Genomic DNA, 8,829 nt, shown 5'->3' on the forward strand with positions numbered 1-8,829 from the left:
GCGGGCCGCGGCGGTACGGGCGGCGGCGGAGTGACGTGGCGGCACGGGATTGGCCGCGGGGCGGCGGCGATTTCGTCCGGCCGGAGCGGACGTGTCCGGCGCGGCGCGGAGGGATTTTAGGGTTTGCGTAGACTGCGAATGTATTTCGGGATGCCCACATTTTTATAGGTAGAGGGAGCTAGGAGACTCCAATTGAGGTGCGGTTTTCGCCCACACGATCGTGATCGAACGACCTAGAGCATGGAAGAGAGTTTGGTGGGTTTTGGGCTGGTTTTGGAGTGGGTTTTTGCTGGACACTGAAATGGACTTTGCGGATGCCCAGTTAACCGTTGGAGTACCAAACGACCTCCAAATTGAACGAAACTTGACCGGTGGTCTCCGGGTGGTGTAATAAGGCCACTTGAAAAGCCTCGGTCCATTCCGAGAAAGTTTGACACCCGCACACGAAAGAAAACAAGAGGGGTGCACCGGAGGAGATAGGAGCGCCGGATTGCAAAACGGACAACGGGAAAAATGCTCGGATGCATGAGACGAACACGTATGCAAATGCAATGCACATGATGACATGATATGAAATGCATGACATGAAAAAAATACAAAACGAAAGACAAAACCCGACCACGGAGGGAAAATCATAACACATAGCCGGAAATGGCAAGAGTCGGAGTTACAAATATGGCAAGTTACATGCGGGGTGTTACAACACTCCACCACTACGAGAGGATCTCGTCCCAAGATCTAGGACTGAAAGAACTCCGGATATTCAGAACGGAGATGGTCCTCGCGTTCCCAGGTGGCTTCCCGGTCGGAATGGTGCGACCACTTCACTTTCAGGAATTTGATTGACTTGTTGCGAGTCTTGCGCTCAGTTCTTCAAGAATAGCAACGGGGTGCTCATGATAAGACAAATCTTCTTGGAGGTCAATCTCTTCGAAGTTGATAGTGCGCTCAGGCGCCTTGAAGCACTTGCGGAGCTGTGACACGTGGAACACGTCGTGCACGTTCGCGAAGTTGGAAGGAAGCTCAAGTTGATAGGTGAGGTCGCCTCTTTTGCCAATGATCTTGAAAGGACCCACGTATCTAGGGGCAAGCTTCCCTTTGATACCGAAGCGACGAGTGCCTTTCATTGGAGAGACGCGGAGGTAGACATGGTCTCCGATCTCGAAAGCCAAATCACGATGCTTACTATCATAGTAACTCTTCTGACGCGATTGCGCGGCTTTGAGATTATCACGGATGACTTTACACATTTCTTCAGCTTCAGTGATTAAGTCATTGCCAAGAAGTTGGCGTTCACCAGTCTCTGACCAATTGAGAGGAGTACGGCACTTTCTGCCATAGAGAATCTCGAATGGGGCCTTGCCCGAACTCGCTTGGAAGCTATTGTTGTAGGAGAATTCAGCATATGGAAGACAATCTTCCCATTTCATGCCAAAGGAAATGACACAAACCCTGAGCATATCTTCAAGAATTTGATTGACTTGCTCGACTTGGCCACTAGTTTGAGGATGGAAAGTTGTGCTGAAGCGAATGTTTGTGCCCATGGCCTTCTGGAAGGAGTCCCAGAACTTAGAGGTGAAGATGCTTCCACGATCAGAAGAAATCAATTGTGGAATGCCGTGCAAAGAGACAATTCTGGAGGTGTAAAGCTCTGCCAGCTGAGCTGCTGTGATGGATTCTTTGATTGGAAGGAAATGAGCCACTTCAGAAAGCTTGTCAATGACAACGAAGATAGCATCATTTCCGCGCTTGGACTTGGGAAATCCAGTCACGAAGTCAATTTTGATATGATCAAACTTCCATTCTGGGATAGCAAGAGGTTGGAGGAGACCAGCTGGTCGTTGGTGTTCTGCTTTCACTCTTCGACAGACATCACATTCATTCACGAATTGAGCAATTTCTCGCTTCATTCGAGTCCACCAATACGACTGCTTGAGGTCATGATACATCTTCGTACTTCCAGCATGAATGGACAGGAGAGAATTGTGCGCCTCGTTCATTATGACTTTTCTTAGATCACCTTTAGGAACCACAATCCGGTCCTCGAAGAATAAAGTGTCTCTGTCATCAATGCGATAGCACTTGTATTTGGAAAGACCCTTGTCGATACCACGTTTCACCTTCTTCACCATGGCATCAAGGAGTTGTGCCTCACGAATTTGATCTTTCAAAGTAGGAGATACTATGAGGTTGGCAAGAAAGCCTTGAGGAACAACTTGGAGATTCAGCTTGCGGAAAGCTTCACAAAGATCCGGTTGGAAAGGCTTGAGAATTAAGCTGTTGCAATAAGTCTTCCTGCTTAAAGCATCTGCAATGACATTGGCCTTGCCTGGAGTATATTCAATACTTGGATTGTACTCTTGAATCATTTCGACCCATCGAGTCTGCCTGAGGTTGAGGTTGGGCTGAGTGAAGATATACTTGAGACTCTTGTGATCGGTGAATATGTCCACTTGTCTTCCCAACAAGAGATGTCTCCACGTTATTAATGCATGGACAACTGCCGCCAACTCAAGATCGTGAGTGGGGTAGTTCTTCTCGTTGGGCTTCAACTGACGAGAGGTATAGGCCACAACTTTCTTCTCTTGCATTAACACAGCACCGAGACCTTGGAGAGAAGCATCACAGAAAACTTCAAACGGCTTGGATTCATCAGGAGGAGTCAAGACAGGAGCTGTGACAAGTTTCTCTTTGAGAGTGTTGAAAGCAACGTCACACTCAGAAGACCAGACATACTTCACATGCTTCTGAAGGAGGTTGGAAAGAGGCTTTGCAATCTTAGAGAAATTCTCAACGAATCTTCGGCAATAGCTTGCAAGACCCAGAAAACTGCCGAGCTGCTTGACATTTTGAGGAGGTTCCCAATTCACAATTGCGGACACCTTCTCGGGGTTAACAGCGATGCCCTTGGCAGAGAAGATGTGACCAAGGAAAAGAACTTCATCGAGCCAAAACTCACATTTAGAGAACTTCGCATATAATTGATACTCTCTGAGCTTGTCGAGCACCAATCGCAAATGTTTGGCATGATCCTGCTTATTCTTGGAGAAGACCAAGATATCATCGAGATACACCAGAACGAATTCATTGGTATAGGGGTTGAAGATGTAATTCATCATCCGAGAGAACACTGGAGGAGCATTGACAAGGCCGAAAGACACGACAGTATATTCATAAGAACCAAAGCTTGTCCTGAATGCTGTCTTGGGAATATCTTCTTCACGAATGCGAATCTGATGATAGCCCATACGAAGGTCAAGCTTCGAGAATACTTTAGCCCCTTTGAGATGCTCAAATAGCTCATTGATGTTGGGAAGTGGATACTTGTTCTTGATTGTCTTCTTGTTCAATGGACGGTAGTCGACACAAAGTCGGTCCGTGCCATCCTTCTTCTTGACAAAAAGAACACCACAACCCCATGGAGAAGAACTCGGTCTGATCAAACCCAGACGCTCTTGTTCATCGAGCTGTTTCTTCAATTCCTTCAGCTCGTTGGGTCCAAGCTTGTATGGACGCTTGCAAATGGGTTCAGTACCAGGCTCTAGTTCGATAACGAACTCAACTGGCCGATGAGGAGGCATACCCGGAAGCTCTTCTGGAAAGACATCTTGATACTCACAAACGACTAGAATTTGAGAGATGGCATTCAATTCGCCCTTCTCATTGAGAGAGAAAAACCGAATGGTTTCATCACGAGCGGCAAAAATATGATAGATATTTCGAAGCAAACTCGAATACCACAATTCAAACAAAACAAAGTATTGGCTCGCAGAATAAGCCGGAACAAACATATGATAGATATTTCGTCCAAAGTTTTCGTGGTGGGGCCCACACGGGCTCAATCGTACAGCACCATCATGTACAAGGCTGTGCACATGACATACGAAGCGTCCCCGAGTCGGCATAGCCATGGACTCTTTAAGACACTAGGAGACCACTGTAAAACCAACCGTGTACAGGCGGACCACTAGACGTCGAACCCCAATCTCATATCATGCGTCTGTCGGAAAGATATCCTAAGGCTACTTGAATTCCCCCTTATAAACTCCCGAAACTTTCTGGTTATGCAATCTGGTGTAGGGGATACAGGGGACACAAAATATATCACCCAAACTAGCAATCCCTAGATCCAGCTGTATCCATCCGTCAACACATAACCAAGAAATCTTCGGAAATCGTTTACCTCAACCTTCGAAAAACATCCGTTATACAAGTTATGGCAATACTCCTGAACTCCCGCCCAGTACTGGGTGGCGTCGAGGTGATCTCACCAACAACTGCATCAAAGAGATTTCGATGTCGGCGAAACTCAGGTATTCCAGAACTGCAACGATAAAATTGTGACGACAACACCTCGGAGCTCAACTCCCCGGGACACTGCCACAACCCGTAAATGTCAGGAGGCACCAAGAACAATGTTCTCGTCACAAAACCATCGGAACGATTCCAAGATACCCGCGTGATCCAATTTTTTTTTTGTGAAATTTGAGGAGAGAATAGTCAAAACATCTACGTCAGGAGACCTCAACAGAGCGACGAAGGGACTGAGGAGTAAAAAGAATCCTACTCTCCGATATATATAATCCTAAGACTCAAAACATTTTGTTCTAGACTCAACAACGCCAGCGATTCGATCAAGCAGGGGGCTCCTAAGTCGGGGAAGGCTCTGATTACCAAGTTGTAACGCCCACGATGCGGCTATATCTCCCACGTGTCGAGGCACGACTTAGAGGCATAACCGCATAGTGGTTTTGTCGCAAGAAGGGTCATCTTCACACAATCCCATGTAATGAACAAGAATGGGATAAAGAGTTGGCTTACAATCGCCACTTCACACAATACATGAATAAATATCATACATCATCCAAAATACAAACATATAGACCGACTACGGTCAAAATCCAGATGAAAATAAGACAACCCCAAATGCTAGATCCCCGATCGTCCCAACTGGGCTCCAGTACTGATCATCAGGAAAAGACACATAGTAACGACCACATTCCTCGTCGAACTCCCACTTGAGATCGACCCCATCATCGGCACTGGCATCGTCGGCACCTGCAACTGTTTTGGTAGAATCTGTGAATCACGGGGACTCAGCAATCTCACACCCGCGAGATCAAGATTATTTAAGTTTGAAGGAAAGGATGGTGTAATGAGGTGGAGCTGCAGCGGCAATAAGCATATATGGTGGCTAACTTGCGCAAATGAGAGCGAGAAGAGAAGCAACGGAACGGACGTCATCTAGCAATGACCAAGAAGTGATCCTGAACACCTTCTTACGTCATACATAACTCAGACCGTGTTCACTTCCCGGACTCCGCCGAGAAGACACCATCACGGCTACACACGCCGTTGATGTATTTTACTTGGGTCAAGTGACAAGTTATCTACAACCGGACATTAACAAATTCCCATCTGCCTCATTGTAAAGCCCACGATGCGGCTATATCTCCCACGTGTCGAGGCACGACTTAGAGGCATAACCGCATAGTGGTTTTGTCGCAAGAAAGGTCATCTTCACACAATCCCATGTAATGAACAAGAATGGGATAAAGAGTTGGCTTACAATCGCCACTTCACACAATACATAAATATCATCATACATCATCCAAAATACAATCATATAGACCGACTACGGTCAAAATCCAGATGAAAATAAGACAACCCCAAATGCTAGATCCCCGATCGTCCCAACTGGGCTCCACTACTGATCATCAGGAAAAGACACATAGTAACGACCACGTTCCTCGTCGAACTCCCCCTTGAGATCGACGCCATCGTCTGCACTGGCATCGTTGGCACCTGCAACTGTTGTTGGAAGTATCTGTGAGTCACGGGGACTCAGCAATCTCACACCCGCGAGATCAAGACTATTTAAGCTTATAGGACAAGAGGTGCAAAGAGGTGGAGCTGCAGCGGCAAAACATATATGGTGGCTAACTTGCGCAAATGAGAGCGAGAAGAGAAGCAAAGGAACGGACGTCATCTAGCAATGACCAAGAAGAGGTCCTGAACACCTACTTACGTCAAACATAACACAGACCGTGTTCACTTCCCGGACTCCGCCGAGAAGAGACCATCACGGCTACACACGCACTTGGTGTATTTTAATTGGGTCAAGTGACAAGTTATCTACAACCGGACATTAACAAATTCCCATCTGCCTCATAACCGCGGGCACGGCTTTCGAAAGATATTACCCTGCAGGGGTGTCCCAACTTAGCCCATCATAAGCTCTCACGGTCAACGAAGGATAAACCTTCTCCCGGAACGACCCGATCAGTCTCGGAATCCCGGTTTACAAGACATCTCGACAATGGTAAAACAAGACCAGCAAAGCCGCCCGAATGTGCCGACAAATCCCGATAGGAGCTGCACATATCTCGTTCTCAGGGCACACCGGATAAGTCAAGCTACGAGTAAAACCAGACCTCGAGTTTCCCCGAGGTGGCCCCGCAGGCTGCTCGGTTCGGACCAACACTCGAAGGAGCACTGGCCCAGGGGGGTTAAAATAAGATGACCCTCGGGCTCGCGAAAACCCGGGGGAAAAGGCTTAGGCGGCAAATAGTAAAACCAAAGTTGGGCCTTGCTGGAGGAGTTTTATTCAAGGCGAACTGTCAAGGGGGTCCCATAAATCACCCGACCGCGTAAGGAACGCAAACTCAAGGAACATAATCCCGGTATAACAGTAACTAGGGCGGCAAGAGTGGAACAAAACACCAGGCATAAGGCCGAGCCTTCCACCCTTTACCAAAATATATAGATGCATTAATTAAATAAGAGATATTGTTATATCCCAACATATCCATGTTCCGACATGGAACAAACTTCAACTTCACCTGCAACTAGCAACGCTATAAGAGGGGCTGAGCAAAAGCGGTAACTTAGCCAAACAACGGTTTGCTAGGAAAGGATGGTTAGGGCTGACATGGCTAAAATAGGAGACATGATATAGCAAGTGGTAGGTAGCGGGCATGGCAATAGAGCGAACAACTAGCATAGCAAAGATAGAAGTGATTTCGAGGGGTGGTCATCTTGCCTGCAAGATTCTCAGAGTTGTCGAAAGCTTGATCCTCGTAAGCGTACTCGACAGGTTCCTCGTTCACGAACTCGTCTCCAGGCTCTACCCAAGACAAGAACACAACCAAACGGAACCACAATCAACAACGAGAAATGCACAAGCAACATGATGCAAAACATATATGATATGCAAGATATGATATGCGATGCATATGCGTGCTCCGGAAGGAAAATGATGAACATGGCAGTAACTTGGCAAACCAAGCATGCCACTGGAAAGATGAGATGATTTCGGTCGAAATCGATATAAAGATCACCGGAATCGTATCCACGGTTTGCAAATGGCAACCAAAACAAGAATGACACTAATCTGCGATAAACAGCAAGATAGCACTTAAAATGCAACAAGTAGCAATGCTACAGCACCCCAACATAGCAACAAAGCATATGACAGTAATCTGCAGGAGATGCTTGACAAAAGATGAACACTGAGCTACGGCTATATCACAACATATCAAGCTCAAACATGCATGGCAAAAGAGCAAAAGATAACAGGTTCACAGACTTGGTGAGAAACTGGACATGGCAGAAATCAGCATCAGGTAGCAATGTTCAGAGCACGAAAACAACATGCTACAGGAACTTAACATAGCAAAACAAGGCATGGTAGTGTTTTACTAAAAGCACATGACAAAAGTCCCTTACTGACCATAAGCCAAAAAGGACTAGAAGATAAGATGGCAAGCATGTAAACATAGCAAGTTTCGTTATCAGGTTTCAGACTTAGCAGAAAACAGAGCATGGCAGAAATATTAATATGTAGGCCTCTTTGTGAGCTTGATGCACTCACTACATGGCAATGCATGACAAACCAAGCATACCTACAGCAAGATGGCATGTTTGTGAAGCTATCCATGGCAAGAACAAATGCATAGCATGTATGGATCAACTACAATAAGCTTGGCAAAAATGCATCTCATGTTAAGAATCTTCCAGAAATATTTTATAGCAAAAGTAGAGGAAGATTGAGTCATGCTATTCTACTATAAAATTGCAAAAAATTGCAGGAATCGATCAAATACAACTATAGCTACAAAACATCCTTACTGAGCATCTCCAAAATATGCATGGATCCCTCTGTAGCATCAAGTTTACATGACAACAAAATTACAGCAGACTAGGACTTGGAAATCACAAAGTCCCTGAAATCAGAATTATTACGGGGCCTACTTTGCATGCTTGTGCTAGTCACCAAAAAGATCACAAAAATGCATGGACTATACCAATGGAAATATGGCATGGCATACTTCAAAACATGTAGAGCTCATGCTCAAAATATGCACAGATTAAATGATACAAAAATGACAAATCTCTAAGTTCTGACAAGAACCAGAGATTAAGAGCAACTAGCCCTCTTCCAATGAAGATTTGGGCATCAAGATGACCTCTAATGAAAATGGTGCAATTAAATTAAATGAAGAGCATCACGAGGCGAACAATTTGACATATTATACGCGTGAATCGGAGCTACATGCACAAAGTTATCTCATCGGGAACAGGAGCACTTGCGGATAGAATTCTCAGACAGAAAAAAACCGAAGCGAGGGAAGTCAACGGGGCCTCACCAGATCGAATCGGGCTTCGCTACAGGAGCTCGCCGGCTCGGGGCTGGACGGCGCTCGGGCTGCCGGCGCTCGCCGGAGGGAAGGAGGAGGCGAGGCCGACGGAGAGGGGCGCGGCGGCGAGGAGGGGCCGGTCGCCGGCGGGCGGGGAACGGCGGGGCCGGCCGGTGGCCGGTTGCGGCGG

The sequence above is a fragment of the Triticum aestivum genome, chromosome 6D (assembly GCF_018294505.1).
Source record: "Triticum aestivum cultivar Chinese Spring chromosome 6D, IWGSC CS RefSeq v2.1, whole genome shotgun sequence".
Taxonomy (NCBI): Eukaryota; Viridiplantae; Streptophyta; class Magnoliopsida; order Poales; family Poaceae; genus Triticum; species Triticum aestivum.